This window comes from Ovis canadensis, chromosome 14, assembly GCF_042477335.2.
Source record: "Ovis canadensis isolate MfBH-ARS-UI-01 breed Bighorn chromosome 14, ARS-UI_OviCan_v2, whole genome shotgun sequence".
Taxonomy (NCBI): domain Eukaryota; kingdom Metazoa; phylum Chordata; class Mammalia; order Artiodactyla; family Bovidae; genus Ovis; species Ovis canadensis.
Genome location: NC_091258.1, coordinates 21,868,831 through 21,889,081, shown reverse-complemented (window position 1 = coordinate 21,889,081; position 20,251 = coordinate 21,868,831).

Genomic DNA, 20,251 nt, shown 5'->3' with positions numbered 1-20,251 from the left:
ATGAAATTAAAAGACGCTTACTCCTTGGAAGAAAAGTTATGAGCAACCTAGATAGCATATTGAAAAGCAGAGACATTACTTTGCCAACAAAGGTCCATCTAGTCAAGGCTATGGTTTTTCCAGTGGTCATGTATGGATGTGAGAGTTGGACTGTGAAGAAAGCCGAGTGCCAAAGAATTGATGCTTTTGAACAGTGGTGTTGGAGAAGACTCTTGAGAGTCCCTTGGACTGCAAGGAGATCAGGCCTGGGATTTCTTTGGAAGGAATGATGCTAAAGGTGAAACTCCAGTACTTTGGCCACCTCATGCGAAGAGTTGACTCATTGGAAAAGACTCTGATGCTGGGAGGGATTGGGGACAGGAGGAGAAGGGGACGACAGAGGATGAGATGGCTGGATGGCATCACTGACTTGATGGACGTGAGTCTGAGTGAACTCTGGGAGTTGGTGATGGACAGGGAGGCCTGGACTGCTGCAATTCATGGAGTTGCAAAGAATCAGACACGACTGAGCGACTGAACTGAACTGACTGAACTGAATAGTTATTTATGTTGAATTTCTCCTGTTAAAAGAAGGGTGATTTATCTCCTGACTAGATTTTGACAGATACAGATAAAGCAGTAATATCTGTGAAACCGTGGGCTTGGTAGAGCTTGAAATCCCTTCCCCCCCCCCTTTTCTGCCCTTCTTTATTGAGGCATACTTGACAAATATCAAATATATGCCTTTAAGGTATACATTTTGATACGTGTATACATTGGTATATGATCACCACAGTCAACATATCCATGACTTCACACAGCTACATTTCCCCCCTTCCCATGCCCCTTCCTCTCCTTCCCTCCTCTCTTTCTTGGTGGGAACACTGAAGATCTACCCTATTAGTGTATTTCAAGTACACAACAGAGGATTATTAACCCTATTCACATTTTATACATTAGATGTCCAGAACGAATTCATCTTGCCTAACTGAAACTGTGCCTGAACAAACACCTCCCAATTTCCCATCCCTCTAGCCCCTGACAACTGTCATTCCTCATTCCATTTCTAGGAGTTTGGCTCTTTTAGATTCCATATATAAGTGAAATCATGCAAGTTTGGTCTTTCTATAATCTGGCTTCCTTCTGTTAGCATCATACCCCTCAAGTTTATGGCTATTAAAGTAAAAACATTCAACCCTTCACACTTCCTGGAAGTTATCTCATGGAAGCCATAGTTAGCATAACACTTTTTGAAGAACACTGCCCAGCACAGTAAAGCCCATCAACCTGGTTGCTGAGTTGTTCATGTTCACCTCCTTAGTTGCCAAGCGAATTAATGTCCTGTAAGGCAGGAACTATATCTTTTTTCATTTGTCTCTGCACCTAGCAAGGAATATGGCTCATATTAAAGGTTGTGATAAATGTTTCTTAAATGAATGGATGAATGAATGATAGTTGGATGATTTGGGAACCAGTTGGTCTACAGAGTGCATTTAAACCACACTGCTAGGTGGTGCTAGTGGTAAAGAACCCACCTGCCAATGCAGGTAGATGCCAAAGACAAGGATCTGACCCCCGGGTCATGAAGGTCCCCTGAAGAAGGGCATGGCAACCCACTCCAGTATTCTTAGAGAAGCCTACAAGATGGCAGGCTACAATTCATAGTGTCGCAAAGAGTTAGACCTGACTGAAGCAACTTAGCACGCACGCATGCTATGGAACTAACAATCAATCAAATGAGAGAAAATAAAGACTTTACTCTGAACTTGCTATATAGCAAGGGAGTCAGCCACCATCACTTGTGCTTTGGCAGAGACTCAAAGGGAGGTAGAGAGTGGGAGAGCTTTACAGTGGGGAAGAAGGGAAGGGTTGAGGATGCCTTGATTGGCGGCTGTCAAAGCCTTGAAAAGCCCTAGGCAGCCAACTAGAAGCAGTATATTGTAAGTCATTGGTTAGGGTCACATATTTTACCTTCTCTGGTGGGGGTGGTTTAGTAGCTAAGGCATATCTGACTCTTGTGACCCCATAGACTGTAGCCCACCAGGCTCCTTCGTCCATGGGATTCTCTAGGCAAGAATACTGGAGTGGGTTGCCATTTCCTTCTCCAGGGGATCCTCCCGACCCAGGGATCAAACCCATGTCTCCTACATTACAGGCAGATTCTTTACCACTGAGCCACCAGGGAAACCTGTTATTTTCTCTAGTTGGTCCCAAATTGGAAGTGGGGACAAAAATTAGGTAAGATAAGTGTCAATTATTAATCAAGTTCTGACTATTTGGGGCTGACTATTATGAAGTTTTTTTTTAGCTCACTGGAGATACTAACTGACTTCCTGCCAGGTCTGACATTTAGCAGGCTGGCTTCCTAAGTTGTTTATTATAGATGAAGGTTTGATTTCTTGGGCAGGTTACTGCAGGTTATGAATCAAAGTTCTGTTTTTATATGTGGCCTGCCCATTGTCCATTTGTGTATTCAGTCTCTCAATGTGCAAGTTTATTTCTAATCATACTGTAAAATGCAACCATTTCATCATGTCTCCAAGGAAATGTGCACCCAATTTAAAAACAGAATGCCACCGATGGGATCGAGGATATTTGTGGCTCCAGCTGTTAAGGGAGCTGTCTGTGTTGGAGGCAGACGCTTTAGTTAATGCTGCAAAGACAAAGCCACCAAATCAAGCAATTAAAACCTTTTACCATCCCAGATCTTGGGGACGAAAACTGAATACCACTGGCTAATGGATATAAAATTCAATTTAAAAGATATCATCATTCCACTCAGGTATACAACTATCCATTCACTAACATTCAAGTTGGTTGACAAACTTTATCAAAGTGGGCTCTATTTGGAGAGGAAGAGAAGATATAGCTCTAATAGTAATTTCAAGAAAATCTCCAGAGGACTTCCACTGTTTAATATGTCTTTTATGAAGAAAAATCAGTTTCTCTACTTGCCTGCCAAAACAGTCTTTCATTTTCCCAATCCTGGCTTCAGAGAACACACAGGTACCTTATCATTTGAGTCCAAGGTGTGTTGGCAGCTTCTTAAAGAGAGTCTGTGGTCTGACCTTCCCTCTCCGTATAGGCATATCCTTCCATAAGCAGTTTACTAAAATTATTTGGTGGCTCTGTAAGTTCTTACAGAGCTATAAGCTTCCCACTACACGGTAAATTCTAATGTTAACGTTAGTCATTGTGAAAGTCATTAACCCATAAATGTGCCCTGTTTAGCTGTGTTTGGACAAAGAAACTATTTGCACAGAGAGGATGCTACTTTCTAAACCAGCGGCTCAATTTCATATCCTGGAGTTTCTTTCCAACATATTTAGCTTGTTTTCCATATGGCCCTATGATTTCACTTGCCCCAGGATGAAAGACACACTGGGTTTCAGACATTCGTTGTAAAGTAGAAGTCCCTGGATGCACCCTACAAAGTCACAGTGTTCTCCTCAAGGCGTATTTTAATCTGGATGGTATCCCTTGCTAAAATTCCTCTTTCATCAGTACTGTCTGGATGGGAGAAAACCCTGTCAGCCCAGAAGTATCAGAGGTAACCGTATGTTGTTGCAAAATTGCAACAGGATCAAGCAAGACCATCCAGGTAGTGCAGATGGCAATCTGACAAATACTGACAGAGGGTGACTCGCCGTGACTTCTCTCGCTCGTCTACCATTCACCTAGGTTCTCACACCCACTTCCCTTCTCCGACCTCTGCTCTGATCATTGTCCCTGCGTCTCTTTACCACATAAGACACCCCTGTCGAATAGATCCTATCCTTAAACCTGACACTTTGCTGCTCCCACCTCGGCTTCTCATTTGACCTCATTGGAATGGCAACGGCTCAAAAACGGAGAAGAACAATAAGCGTGCTCTTCAAGGCATGGACCAATTCTGGAGTCCATGGTAACGGAACACCTGAACTAAGTCAGTAGTATGAAGCACAAACCCACACTGGATCATCAGAGACCCTGCAGGTGTTTAACCAAGAAGGGTGCTGGTAATGGAGGACCCAGATGTCATCTGGAGAAAAATAAATCAAAGAAGAAACAGTTTCTCCGATACCACAGCAATAACCATGCAGAGATTTGTCATTAAATGTCAGGCATGTGCCAGGGATATTTCTGAGATTATTCCACTGTTTGTCTGTTTAATAAATGCTGAGTTCTGACACTCAGCCAGGCACTGCCTTGTGGGCTGGAGACGTAATTTACCATCTCCATTTTATCCAGGAAGAAGCTGAGGCACAGAGACATTCACTGACTCACCCGATGTCACACAGCTTGTAAGTGATAGAACCAGGATTTGAATCCAGGTCTACTGACCTCAAAGCCGACACTTTTCCTCTCATGTCACTCCACAGGCAAAAGCAAAAGAACAGAATTAGGATATACGCATAAAATCGCATAGCTTCCCAAGACCCTGATTGTTTCCAAACAGAATCATTCAGCAGTACAATGTACTACCTTATTTTCTTTTAATATTTCCTCTTTTCCTGAATTTATTTTTCCAGATGGTATGCATTCAGTTCAGTTCAGTCGCTCAGTTATGTCCAACTCTTTGCAACCCCATGGGCTGCAGCACGCCAGGCCTCCCTGTCCATCACCAACTCCCAGAGTTTACTCAGACTCATGTCCATTGAGTTGTTGATGCCATCCAACCATCTCATCCTCTGTCGTCCCATCTCCTCCTGCCTTCAATCTTTCCCAGCATCAGAGTATTTTCAAATCAGTCAGCTCTTCACATCAGGTGGCCAAAGTATTGGAGTTTCAGCTTCAACATAAGTCCTTCCAATGAACACTCAGGACTGATTTCCTTTAGGATGGACTGGTTGGATCTCATTGCAGTCCAAGGGACTCTCAAGAGTCTTCTCCAACACCACTGTTCAAAAGCATCAATTCTTCGGTGCTCAGCTTTCTTTGTGGTCCAACTCTCACATCCACACATGACTACTAGAAAAACCATAACCTCGACTAGACACACCTTTGTCAGCAAAGTAATGTCTCTACTTTTTAATATACTGTCTAGGTTAGTCATAACTTTCCTTCCAAGGAGTAAGCGTCTTTTAATTTCATTGCTGCAATCACCATCTGCAGTGATTTTAGAGCCCCCAAAAATAAAGTCTGACACTGTTTCCCCTGTTTCTCCATCTATTTGCCATGAAGTGACGGGACAGGATGCCATGATCTTAGTTTTCTGAATGTTGAGCTTTAAGCCAACTTTTTCACTCTCCTCTTTCACTTTCATCAAGAGGCTCTTTAGTTCTTCTTCTCTTTCTGCCATCAGGGTGATGTCATCTGCATATCTAAGGCTACTGATATTTCTCCTGGCAAATCTTGATTCCAGCTTGTGCTTTCTTCTCCAGCCCAGCATTTCTCATGTTGTACTCTGTGTATAAGTTAAATAATCAGGGTGACAATATACAGCTTTGGTGTACTCCTTTTCCTATTTGGAACCAGTCTGTTGTTCCATGTCCAGTTCTAGCTGTTGCTTTCTGACCTGCATACAGATTTCTCAAGAGGCAGGTCAGGTGGTCTAGTAGTCCCATCTCTTGAAGAATTTTACACAGTTTGTTGTGATCCACACAGTCAAAGGCTCTGGCATAGTCAATAAAGCAGAAGTAGATGTTTTTCCAGAACTCTGTTTTTTCGATGATCTGGCAGATGTTGGCAATTTGATCTCTGGTTCCTCTGCCTTTTCTAAAACCAGCTTGAACATCTGGAAGTTCACAGTTTACATATTGCTGAAGCCTGGCTTGAAGAATTTTGAGCATTACTTTACTAGCGTGTGAGATGAGTGCAATGGTGCAGTAGTTTTAACATTCTTTGGCATTGCCTTTCTTTGGGAGTGGAATGAAAACTGACATTTTCCAGTCCTGTGACCATTGCTGAGTTTTCCAAATTTGCTGGCATATTAAATGCAGCACTTTCACAACATCATCTTTTAGGATTTGAAATAGCCCAACGGGAATTCCATCACCTCCACTAGCTTTGTTCACAGTGATGCTTCCTAAGGCCCACTTGACTTCACATTCCATTAAATTCACACTAAAAATCTGTTTTCAACACAAATGACTTATTTTTTAAATAGGATATTCTCAACATCAGTAATCCTGTATTAAGAAAGATTTCATGTGTGACTCTCTATGGTAATAAAAACAATTAGAAAAGCAACTATGAGTGATCACTTGGAATGTAACTGTATGTCGTCACATATTTGTTTAGGTCACATTCTATGAAATATTACCTAATTTGAAAACAAGAGTTATGCCTCACTTTTAAAGTCTTTATTGAATTTGTTACAACATTGTTTCTGTCTCACGATCGGGTTTTTTGGCCTCGAGGCCTGTGGGATCTTAGCACCCTGACCAGAGATAGAACCTGCACCCCCTGCATTGGAAGGCAGAGTCTTAATCACTGGACCACCAGGAACGTCAACTATGCCTTACTCTTCTTTGTCTCTTTCCAAGCCAAATTCCTCAAGTAGGCTTTTGTTTGTTTGTTTGTTTGTTTAAGTAGGTAATTAAAAGATAATAGACTTTAAAAAACTGTTTTTCTATTTACCTAACTGCACATAATGTTTTTAGTGACTCTCCTGTGAAATTTGTTTAATAAATATTGGCTCCTCAAATATTCTGCATACTTTACTGTTTTGCAAGATAAATCTATCTGCAGGCATATATTCACAAACTCAAAGTCTTCAGGTGTTCAGTGCTCAAGAGTAATGGAGAATTTCCAAGTTTTCTCCAGGAGATTAGAATTATGAAAATCTTAGTTTAGGATGTACTTCTCCCTTCTGATTTAATCCTGGTGCCAGATTCTACTCTCTCTGTCAAGCAGAAGATGCAAGGTTCTTCCCAGAAATTAACTACAGGCCCACTACATCTGGTAACATCTGGTTGGGGACATTCCCAGGTAAAAAGTTAAAGGTGACAAATGGCTTCTTCTTGATGCCTATGATAAAACAGGTCAATGTGTTTTTTTTTTTTATTAATTTATTTATTTATTGGAGGCTAATTACTTTACAATATTGTATTGGTTTTGCCATACATTGACATGAATCCACCACCAGTGTACAATGTGGTTTTAAGAAGCCAGATAGATGAGCTACAGAAGGAACTGTTTAGTTTTGTAGCAGAATTTAGAGAAAATGTGAGAGCCTGGAGTAATCTTTCTAGCCAAGCAAAAGGCCCTCAAAGTAAGAAAATGTGAAGATTAAATCTGGAGAGTTTTCAATAAAATTTGGTCTTAGAATAAATATTGAAGTAAATCATCAAATTCAAGGATGCAGCTATACGATCATTTTCTGATTTGGGGATGTCAGATCTGAAGGTTTGTCTCCTAGATCTTCTTTGTTATGTAAGAGAGATTCTAAGAATCTTAACGGAAGTGGTTTGTTACACAGCCATGCGTAACAGATATTGACTTTGAAACATTTGCCAATCTTATGTGTATGAGGTATGGCATCTTGTTTCTCTCATCTACATTTCCTGGCTACTAGTGAGTTTAGGAAACTTTTTATTTGAAATGTGGTTGATTTACCGTGTTTCATTAGTTTCAAGTGTACAGCAAAGTGATTCACTTATATATATTTTATATATATGTTCTTTTGTATATTCTTTTCTATTATAGGTTATCATAAGATATTGCATACAGTTCCCTGTGCCATACAGTAGATTCTTGCTGTTTATCTATTTTATATACAGTAATGTGTGTCTGTTAATCCCAAACTCCTAATTTATCCTTCCCTATACCCTTTCCCTTTTGTTAACTGCAAATTATTTTTCTATGTCTGTAGGTCTGTTTATGTTGTGTAACTAAGTTCATTTGTATCCCTTTTTTTAGATTCCACCTGTAAGTGATATCATATGATATTTGTCTTTGTCTGACTTCACTTAGTATGATCATCTCCAGGCTCGTCCATGTTGCTGCACATGACTGCTATGACTGAGTAGTATTCCACTGTGTGCAGGTAACATCTTTTTTTATCTATTCATCTGTTGATGGACGTTTAGGTTGCTCCTATGTCTTGGCCATTGTAAACAGTGCTACCATACATGCACTGGGGTGCATTTATCTTTCCAAGTTAGAGGTTTTGTCTTTTCTGGATATATGCTCAGGAGTAGAATTTCGGGATCCTATGGTAACTCTAGTTTTGGTTTTTTAAGGCACCTCCATACTGTTCTCCTTAGTGATTATATCAGTTTACATTCCCACCAACAGTTAGAAGGGTTGGGAATCCTTTTTTTTTTTTAAATCCCTGTGGGTGCCCCTATACCTGTACATTGGATAACAAGGTTTGGAAGGGGGAAAAAAACATGTTTCTCTGAATTACCCAGGAGAAATCAGCTCTGTGGGATAAACTACAGTGCAGATATTTCTGGAGAGAAGTTGTAAGGGATACAAATAATCCCAGAATGTTAGGTTGCTGGCTAGCCAGGTATTACACAGGATGGTGGTAACACTGTAGCTGATTTCAGCGATAACACTGTTCAACAGACTGTGGCCCCTATGCCCTTGATTCTGGGAAAGTTGTCGACTGGATTTTTAGACATTATAATCCATAGTACCAAATGTGCAATTCTGAGTGACTCCTATCCTCTGTAACAATAGTGGCAGAAGCCCCAGAGCCTCCAGCAAGAATCAATGGGAAACCACTGGGTCAGAAGGCTCTCTGGTATAAAAGAAAGTAAGGCTGAAACCGGCTGTCCTCATGTTGAGGCAGAGACAGCTGGGTGGCAGCGGAGGGTTTCAACACACCCTCCAGCCCCCTGGATTGGCAGTTAGGAATTTTCAGATCAAAAATGGTATGCTTCCAAGTGTTTATACCTGGGAGCAGAAGAGCAAAACTAAGAATGCCTGAGGTCTCCTGGAGCTTACTTCGCCCAGATGAAGTGATTACAAAAAAAAACAAGAAATGCATGAAATAGATGCCAACGATTCCAAAGGTAGGAGGAAGTAATAATTATGAAGCTAAGAAAAGCTGTCTCATGAATGTGAATTATGCATGTTGGAGGCTTATGTGTTTTAATACTTTAAAGTGTTAGAATTAGTAGTACTGTCTTGTTCCAAAAATTCTAACTCATATTAAATCAACTCTGAATATAAAAAATTGACTATAAACTCAACTCATTTCCTTGATGGAGAATACTTTCCTCCTTAAGAAGAAAATGAAGGTGGGGAGAAAGTCCTGAAAGCTCTTTTTACACTGAGCTTCCCTGAGAAAGGGGCCAAGGAAGAAACTGGCTTCAAGCTGAAGGTTTTAAAAGTAATTATTTTCGGAGGTTGGGTCATTTTATACATCCCTTTTACTTTGACACTCTGTCTACTGGTAAAGGGATTTTTTTTTTTTAAGTCAGCATTGGAATATAATGTACATGTGATAAGATCCACCCATTTTAAGTCTATGGTTTGATGACTCTTGACACAAGTATTCACTTTTGGCAAAGCCATCACCGCAACGAAGAGGTAGACTGTTTCCATCCACCCTAGAAAGTCCCTCCTGCCTCCCTGTGGTCAGTTCCTGACCTCCTGTCTTAGGCAACTGCTGATATGTTTCTGCCATATTATGTAAGTTTTGCCTGTTTTAACATTTTATATAAAAGGAATCTTATATATACTTTTTGTATCTAGGTTCTTTTGTTCATCCTAATGTTTTGGGATTTATCCATGTTGTTTGCATATTTCCTGCACTTCCAAAATAAATTGCTTGCACCTGAACCTTCATTAGGGTCTCCTTCTGGGGCAATCCAAATTAAGACAGCAACTCTGAGTCAGATATTAGAACAATTGTTATTGACAAAGTAAGGATAGGTTGGCAAGCAAACAAATAAATGATAGGTAGACAGATAAATAGATGATAAATAATACATAAAGCCAAGAAAAGAATGATTGGAAAGGAGAAGGATCACAGATATTTTTATCTGGAAAGTTTGTATTGATTTCATTCATATTTCTTATTGAATGTTTAAAAATGGCAAATTTCAGTTTCTTTCAAAGATTTTTATTGTGGAATTTCAAATCTATATAAAAGTAGACAGAATAGTATCATAAATTTTCTATTTATGGAAAATTTTCCATTTTCCAGCTTCAGCTTTCTACCTACAGCCATTGTTACATTTGTACTTTCATCCACTACCCCACTCTGTATAATTTTGAACAAAATACTAAATGTCATACCATTTCCCCTATGAAACGGCTAAAATATGAAAATATTTTAGCATATACATCTAAAAGATAAGGTCTTTTAAAACAACTATTTTTGAAACAACTATCACACATAAAGTAACAATTTCTTAATATCATAAAATATCAAATTAGTATTAAATTTCTCAACTATCTAACAAATGCTTTTTTATAGTTTGTTTAATCAAGATCCACATCAGTTCTCTGCATAGCCACTCACTGATGTTTCTTTCAAGTCTCCTCTAATCTATATTCTCCCTACTCCATCTCACTCTGTTTCCTGCACTTCGTTTATTAAATAATTACTTGATATACTTTAATTTGCCAAGATTTGGCTAAATCTAATGCAAATTACATTTTGCTTCCTTTGAGTCATGCAATGTATAACCCAGGGTTAATCCAATGCTTTAACATGATTTCTTCTTTTTTGCAGACTAATGTTGGAAAGTCTTTGTATTTTGGAAGGCATTCTCAAAATGTAAATGCTTTGGAGGCTGTGGAAACAGACATATGTATATGAAAGTAAAATCAGGAGTGCTTAGAAGCTGGATAAGTAAAGAGAATGAGAAAGCCAGCAATAAGTGCCAAATTACTTTTTAAATCTAGAAATCGATCATGTCACTTTCTCAGCTTAAAATGTTTCTGTGGTTCTCTATCACACTGAGAATAAATTCAAAACTCCTTACCCTGGCCCTGTGTGACTTGAAACTGCCTTTGCAATCTTACCTTACTATCTAACTCTCTTATGACGATACGATCAGTCAGATGGCCTTCTCGCCACCCTTCTCACACCAGTAGGGTTTGTGCGCTCGCTTTGTCCTCTGCTGGGTAATGCTTTTCCAGAATGTAAACAAGTCTGCTCAAAATGGAGGACTAAACAGATGCAGACTATGCCCCAAGTTTAAAAACACAGAGCCAAACCTAAAAACAAAAGACAGTGTTCCCGTGGCCACCAGGGGAACTGAGCCCCAGTGACAAGGAGAAGTCAAAACCGTGTGGCCTGGGAATGCAAAATGGGACAACCGCTTTGGAAGACAGTTTGGCAGTTTCTTACAAAACTAAAACACATTCTTACCATCTGATCCCGCAATCATTGTCCTTGGTATTTATCCAAGGGAGTTGAAAATATGTCCACACAAAAACCTGCACATGGATGTTTACAGCAGCTTTATTCATAATTTACCCACCAAACTTGGAAGTAACCAAGATGTCCTTCAAGTAAGTGCAGGGATAAATAAACTGGTACCTCAGACAATGGAATATTATTCAGTGCTAAGGAAAAATGAGCTATCCAGCCATGAAAAGACATGAGGAAACTTGGATGTATATTACTTTGTGAAAGAAGCCAATCTGAAAAGGCTACATGCTGTATGATTCCAACTATAGGACTTTCTGGAAAAGGCAAAACCACGGAGACAGGAGAAAGATCAGTGGTTGCTGAAGGTAGGGCGGAAGGATGGATGAATAGGCAGAGTACAGAGGATTTTTAGGGCTGAGAAATTTTCTGTATGATATGACAATGGTGGCTACATGTCATTATACATTTATCCAAACCCGCAGAGCATAGGACATCAAGAGAGAAGCCGCGGTAAATTTTGTACTTTGGGTGATTATGATGGCTTAATGTAGGTTCATCACTTATAACAAATGTACCACCGTAGTGGGGGACATGGACAGTGGGGGAGCTTATGCATGTGTGGGGACAGTGAGCATATGACAGATCTTTGTACTCTCCACTCAACTTTGCTGTGAACTTGAAACTTCTAAAAAATTATCTTAAAAAAAAAAAAAAACCCTGGATGACTCGTGTGAGGCTCTATATAAAATAAATACTCTGGAATTTTGACCTTGAACTCATGCTTAGAAATGGAATTACTCGTGGGGCTTCCCTGATGGTCCAGTGTTAAAACTCTGCATTTCCAATTCAGGGAACATGGGTTCAATCCCCTGTCAGGGAACTAAAAATCCATATACCGTGTGGCTAAAAACAAATAAAAATAAAAAAAATAGAATGGAATCACTTGTGATGATAGCTCATTTGAGCATAGAATTCTGGATTGAAATTCACTTTCACAAACCCAGAAATCAAGAGCTATTATTTTTCACAGACCCTCCTTGAAAAAATTATTAAAAAATGAAACTAGAAAAAGACAAAGGTTGTGTCATGTAAGAAGAATTAGTAAGGACAGAAATCAGCAAAAATTGACCAGAGAATCTAAATATTAATTGATTATAAGTTGTGTAATTATTTAGGAATTGATTGTAAGTAGTCTATTTGGTTTAAGAAATAATACCTGAAAAAAAATCAGCCAAGATGGGAAAGGAGCATTTTGAAGAAATTTCAATTGTCCTCATCTTATTCAAGAAGAGAATAGAAATACAAATTTATGTAGATACTGTGTGCTGCATGCTAATTCGCTTCAGTTGTGGCCAACTCTTTGCAACCTTATGGACTGTATCCTACCAGGCTCCTCTGTCCATGGGATTTTCCAATTCAGGGAGCAAGAATACTAGAGTGGGTTGCCATGCCCTCCTCCAATGGATCTCCCCAACCCAGGGATAGAACCCACGTCTCTTACGTCTCCTGCATTGGCAGTCGGATTCTTTACCACTAGCACCATCTAGGAAGCCCCATGTAGATAATAGCTTTTAAAATAGAGCCTTAAGTGTACATGTGAAATTTTTGAGTAACCACTAATGGAACCGAAATAGAATATGGTAAAGGTTTTAAAAGGAGGCCAAAAATAAAAGAAAAAAAGCTAAAAAAAATAAAAACCATATGGTATTGGCATAAGATAGACACATAGGTCAATGAGATAGAGTATAATATAGAAATAGAAGAATCCAGAAATCTATACGATCAGTAAATGTTTTACAAAGTGTGACAGCCATTCAGTGGGGAAGATAAAGTCTGTTCACCAAATAGTTCTGGAACGACTGGATGACTATATGGAGAAAAGTGAACCTGATCTCTGCTCCCACCAGCATGGGATACAGCATGGGAATAGAACTCTATTCATCTCTCAAAACGCATTGAGCCGCATGCTTAATGTGCGTGTGTGTGTGTGTGTTTCTTGTACATGAAGTAATAATTTTTTGTAACTGACCTATGTTTGGTTGCTCTGTGTCTTTGTCACTGTGAGCAGGCTTTCTCGTTGCGTTGCATGGGCTTCTCACTGCCGCGGCTTCTCTTGCTGCAGAGCTCTAGCGGCCCGGCCTTCAGTAGCTGCAGCACGTGGGCTCAGTAGCTGTGGCTCGCGGACTCCGGCCAGGGGGTTTAGCAGTTGTGACTCACAGGATTAGTTGCTCTGCAGCATGTGGAAACTTCCTAGACCAAGGATCTAACTCATCCGTGTCCCCTGCATTGGCAGGCAGATTCTTATCCACTGTACCACCAGGAAAGTCCAATGCTCAATTTTTTAAAGCGCTACTAGAAATGATTACGAATTCCTCTCAACCTTTGCTCTCAGCCTAAATATCACCTCCTCAGAGAGGTCCTCCATAACCACTTCAGCAACTTCAGCACCTTCAGCATCTTGGATTGTACTGACTTCAGCCTGAAGAAGATAAAACATTATCTGTCAGGTGAATGCAGAGAAACAGAGAGTGAGCTGGGCAGTCAGGCAAGAAGAGGAAATTTATTAGAGGGAAAAGAGAGGGTGACTGGCTCTTAAGGAGAACCAGCGTTCTCCCTTTCTGACGGAGTCCTTCTTACACCCCACCAATGAAAAAATCTCTGAAGGGATGGTCATGTAGCCGGAGTTCTGGAATCTGGTCGTGTAGCAGCTCTGAAAAGACAGGCACCAGTGAGATAACAGGATGCCATTTGGGCAGCTTGGGCAGCCTCACAGATCACTGTGATTTATTCTTTGTTTGCGAGGTTGACATAAGGAGCCATCTTATCGAGACCCCATGTGGGCCCTATCATTATTCAGCTAAAATCCTTCATCCCTCTGCTCTATAACCCACCTCCCTACCCCCTGCTTCCTCTCTCTTCTCTTTTTGTTCAGCCCCTTCCTCCGTATGTTTATCCCATTCCCTCCCACCAGCTCCAGCCCCTGCTCTCTCATTATCTTGTCTTCCCATCCCAGTGTCTTCATCATCTTCTACTGGAAATGCTTTCCAGGCCTCCTCCTCCTCCTCCAAGATGGTGGGGATCACAAGACAAGTGGTGATAACCACTCCCAATGGTTAATTTGGATTTTGAAACCTCATACTTGCCCTGCCTTCTGGGCATCCTGTCAGTCTGTCTGGTTTTTCAGTACCTAATGATTTGCTGTTGAGAATCCAAAATCATTTCTGATGGCCCTGGAACAGAAGACTTCACCAGGAAAGTGGAACTGAAGCTGGATCCCTACCTTTTCTTCTCTAAATGCTACTTGCTCTTCCCCTTGGATGTGGTGCTAATTCTGTCCTCGCAGGGTGCCTTTTAAGGAAGGTTGATAGAAACTGTCCTTGGAGATTAGAAAGCTCAGCAAGCCTGACATGCACAGTTACACACGTTGTACATTTCACAACACACCCTGCTAAGGCAGTAAGAGGGGCCTGAAATCCAGCCTTCACTCCCTTTACCAAGCCGTACGTCTGTCAACTAAAAAAGAAGTACAACTTGAGATTTAAATTCATTTGGGGCAAAATGAGGACTGCAGCCTGGGAGGCAGTATCTCAGATAGCTCTGAGAGACCGCTCCAAAGTGGCAGCGGGGGAAAGTCAATAGATAAGGTTTTGGGGAAGGGGGAGTTCAGGACCATGAAGCGCTCATTTTACAAAAGGGTTTCTGTTAGTCATGAGGATCTGATGTCACCATGAAGGGATTTAGTGCTTCTCTAGATATGAGGAGATGCTAGGATTGAGATCATAACATTTGTTCCTAAAAACATCCAAGTATCTGAAGACCTGTCCCACCAGATTGCCGGGAGCACAGAGGGCCTCACTCCACCCTGAGCTCCCTCAGGGGGTGATGAAGGTCAACAGCTAGAGCAGATGGGGTTCAATCTCCATGGCAGATGGCAAATGCCTTTGTTGTTCAGTTGTTGGCAAAGCTCTTGGTAAGTGCCAATTTGTAGTTGACACATCCTTCAACTGTGTCTGTCTAGTGGACAATTAGTAAAATTGCGTACTAATTTGCAAAAGGCACTCTAGGAACTAGCACGCACCCTGAAGCCTAGCCTGGGGGAGACCCTAGCCAGGTAACTGGCTATGACTGGATGCAGAAGGCCTGCAGCCATTCAGGGCCCTGATTAACAGGGCTTTTCTGAGAAGATATGAAAGAAGCAGCCTTAAGGCATGTGCCAGTTTTTAGTGAGGCCTGTTATATGATGTTCAGCAAGTTAAGTGATATAAAATCACTTAACTTGTAAAATCAGCCACAGCCCCTGCCCAACGATTTCCATCCACCCACTCAGCTTTGGCCAGAGAGGCCCTCACATCGTGGGCCTCTGCCACCTAGCCTGTACCCAGATCAAACTGATTCAGCCATGCCAACTTTCCTTGTGTCAGGCGAGCATATGCTGCTCGGTTCTGTCTCATCACAACAGAGATTTGGAGTGACGGACATTAAAGCCCTCAGGGTGTCGCAGCTCTCAGGTCTTGGACAGCCCGTGTTATAGCTCTTAGACAAATCGGTGTTACAGCTCTATTTTATTTAGAAAATAGCAAGGGAATCCATCCTCGAGGCATGAGGGCATGCCGACCCAAAGATGGGAAGAGAAGAGAGTAGGGGAGCGCGCCAGCATGCGGGGGAGAGAGAGAGAGGGCGTGCTCTGTGGCTCCTCTTTTTATGTCTTTTCCTCCCCCTGGGCCTTCCCTATGCAAACTGGGCTAGCCAGGAGTGCTGTTAGTTCTACCAGAGGTCCTCACTCAGGTCCTCGGACCTTCCTTTGACCTTCCTTTTTTCTATTCTCACGGGCTTTTCCCTTCCTTGTCTTTTAGCCACCGCCATTTTGGACTCCTGTTTCCTGTTCTAACTACCCAACACTTGGATTAGTAAATGCGTGGTATAATTTATCTTCTTCCCTTCAATCTTACGATGTTTCTCTCGTTGACACTCTATAGTCTCAATGCCCTTGTGGACGTTGGCCCTCCACAGGCTGTGAATAGTCCTGGTATACTCCTGTCTCCTACACAGTGAGTTCTGGTTGGGCAGGGGCGATCTTCTTTGCTTTAGACCTATGCCTCCCTCCCATAGCTTCTCACCCAGTGTGGTTGCTTCATGGTCTACTGAAGTAGGGTTGTCTCCTATCTCTCAACGAAGTAGGAATTTCACCCATTTTTTCTTATTTCTTTACTTTTTGGCTGCCCTGGGTCTTCATTGTTGTGCGCAGGCTTTTCTCTGGTTGTGGCGAGCAGGGGCTTCTCTCTAGTTGCCATGCACAGGCTTCTCACTGGAGTGGCTTCTCTTGTTTCAGAGCATGGTCTATAGGACATAGGGGCTCAGTAGTTGTAGTGCTTGGGCTTAACTGCCCCTCAGCATGTGGGAATCTTCCTACACCAAGGATCGAACCTGTGTCGGCCTGCACTGGGAGGTAGATTCCTGGCCACTGGACCACCAGGGAAGTCCAGGAATTTCACCCTTAATGAACACTGAAGCAGAGGTCACAGAACACCAAAGACACAGAGAGGGGTCCCGTCTTCCACTTTGCCTTTACTGTGTAAAACTCACGAGGCTGGATATCGTCTGCTCAGTTCCCAGCCTCTGCCTCCTTGTACTTTTCTTCAACTGACCATTCACAGCTGTCCCAAGGGAGAAGGTTTCCTGTCCCTTCTCTTCATTTCACTCAGGACAGAAATGACAGTCCTATGATAACAGTGAATTAGTGTTCTCTTACCTTATTTGAAACATTGATGAACCGCCTTCTCCCCAATTTTGGATAGAAATATAAACATCAGGGGTAAATTTCAAGCGGGAGATTTTGTTGACAATTCAAACACTGTGTAAGTATAGGAAAGAATATTTCAACAAAGGACACTGACACACTACTTAAGTCTTCCCTCTTGCTGCAGATAGCCTTGCCTTTACTGGCAGAGGCACACAGGTCTTGGTGTAGCTCACAAAGGGAACTTGTTATAAGGTAGCATCTCATGGTCTTTCTAGGGAAGAGACTTCCTGAGTTCCAATGGACTTCAATAAAGCTTGGCTTATAGTGGGTGCCAGAGTATGCCTTGGAATGAATGAAGGATGACTGCCTCTTTTTGAAGGCCTAATCTTCCCATTTCTCATGATTATAACAGGTCCATTTACTGGATGGATGAACCATAAACTCTGTAACATCATTAGCAGCACCCAATGCAACTAATAACAAATCTCCCATCTCCTTCCAAGCTCCTCACTCATTAACACTTAGCTCTCTACATTTGTTGTTATTCAGTGGATAAGTTGTGTCCAATTCTTTGTAACCCTGTGGACCGCAGGGACCCTGTCCTTCCTTGTCCTTCACTATCTCCTGGAGTTTGCTCAAATTCAAGTCCATTGAGTCAGAGATGCCATCCAACCATCTCATCTTCTGTTGTCCCCTTCTCCTCCTGCCCTCAATCTTTCCCAGCATCAGGGTCTTTTCCAATGAGTTGGCTCTTTGCATCAGGTGGCCGAAGTATTGGAGCTTCAGCATCAGTCTTCCAGTGGATATTCAGAGTTGACACACAACTCTTTACACTAGGAAAAATCAAAACATACCATTCACATGAGATAAATGGCTCTGAAGCCATGTAGCTTGTCTATGAAATACTGACTTTAGGAAGGATTAGGAAACATTCATCTAGAATGGAAAAAAATCATCTTTGACCACCCACTTCCTTTGGCCTCTTGCCTTCTCTCAATGAGAGATGATGCTTCTTTAGGTCTTTCCTCGCGGCTAAGCCAGAGCTCTGACTGAGTCATTGGAATAGCCCCTGCCAGCTGCGGGCAAAGCTGTTTGGAAATTATAAATCAAGCCACCATTGTCATCAAAGGCTGGATGACAAATCAGTTTCTCCCTTGCACGAGTTTCCATCAACTGGTCATAGCCACAGGAAGCACACTGCTGGAACAGCACCTGAGACCTTATCTAAGTCTTGGTGGGGAAGGATTTCTAATTGCTCATCAATCCCTTCCATGGTTATTGTTACCAAAGTGAAAGTGAAGTCACTCAGTCGTGTCCGACTCTTTGCGACCCGTTGACTGTAGCCCACCAAGCTCCCCCATTCATGGGATTCTCCAGGCAAGAATACTGGAGTGGGTTGCTATTTCCTTCTCCAGGGGATCTTCCTGACCCAGGGATCGAACCCAGGTCTCCCACATTGCAGGCAGACACTTTAACCTCTGCACCACCAGGGAAGCCCCAAAAGAACCACCCAAAACTTGGAAATAAGGCAAAAGTCTTTTTATTATCAGGCTAGAGCATTGTCTAAAAGCCCTCAAAGGACCATCTGAGTCTCCAAGGAAATGTGAATTTGTATATTGACCAGAGACCCAGCTCTGCAAGGGTAGATAGTAACTTGGAAAAAACTTAGAGTACAGATTATTTTTATGTGGTAGAGATGCAAATGATTTCTGGCTAGCAGAGAATATAGACCCAAACAGTATGGATATATTGTCCTTATATATATTAACCAGTCTTACAGTTTTATATCTTACTTAGCAACTAAATTCTAGCATCCTTCTATTATTTTAAGAGCACTGTATTTTTACATATCAGTTTTCATATCCTCTCTGAAGCCAGCTCTGCCATCCTGCTGGTTCTCTCATTAATGAGTTAAATAAAACTTTGGGACATGCTTGCTGTGCATTTGTTTGAGATGTTAATATTTTCTAAAATTATTCCTTGACAGTATGGAAGGAGGCGGGAGGCAGCAGGAGTTATGAGCTCTTTGTTTCTGGCCTGGGGTCCAGAGGAAGAGACGGCTTTGAGGATGCTGCCTGCACAGCTTCCGTCCTGCAACTCACCTTAAGCTCTCCATCTGCCAGGTATCCAGCTCTGGAGACAGAGACACACGTATGTGTTAGCAGTTGCCTGCTTGGGCCACCCAGTTACCTAGTGATGAGAGAGATCATGTTGCCTTTCTACATTAGAGGAGATTTTAAAGATCTAATGAAACCCCATCAACCCCCTCCCCACCCCGCTCTTTTTTATTTTTGTCTTCATCTGGCCTCATCACACAGCATGTGGTATCCTTCTTCCCTGACCAGAGATCAAACCCACACCTCGTGCATTGGAAACACAGAATCTCAACCACTGGACTACCCAGACCGTCCTGGAATCCCATCAACTTGATTCAAGGAAGTGATGTATCACCTCAAGCCCAGCTAAAAGAAGTGAACTTGAATAAAATCCATGTGGTCAATAAAGCCCTCTCCACATCACAGCATCTTTCCTAATGCTCTGATGTGCCAGCTTTCCTTCCGTCAGGACCACAGCACCCTGTAATTAGCAATAGGGAGTAATAACATCTAATGCTTATTGTGTGCCTAATATCTCCAGGTGAATTCTAAGTACTTAATATAAACTGCAAGGAGATCCAGCCAGTCCATTCTGAAGGAGATCAGCCCTGGGATTTCTTTGGAAGGACTGATGCTAAAGCTGAAACTCCAGTACTTTGGCCACCTCATGCGAAGAGTTGACTCAATGGAAAAGACTCTGATGCTGGGAGGGACTGGGGGCAGGAGGAAAAGCGGACGACAGAGGATGAGATGGCTGGATGGCATCACCGACTCAATGGACGTGAGTTTGAGTGAACTCCGGGAGTTGGTGATGGACAGGGAGGCCGGCGTGCTGTGATTCATGGGGTTGCAAAGAGTCGGACACGACTGAGCGACTGAACTGAACTGAACTGAACTGAACTGAATATAAGCTAAATCACTTAATATGATAACCACTCTATAAGACAGGCACCATTAATTATCATACTCTCCATTTACAGAGGAAGGTACTGAGGCACTAAAAAAACCAAGTAACTTCCCCCAAGATCTCACAGCTCATCAAAGGCATACCTGAGGTTTGAATGCTCAAAGAATGTATACTCTAAGTGCTTCATAATAGGCTTCATTCACAAATTAGAAGATGAAGATGTTCCTGGTGGTATTAGGGTTAAGACCCCATGCTTCCAGTGGAGGGGG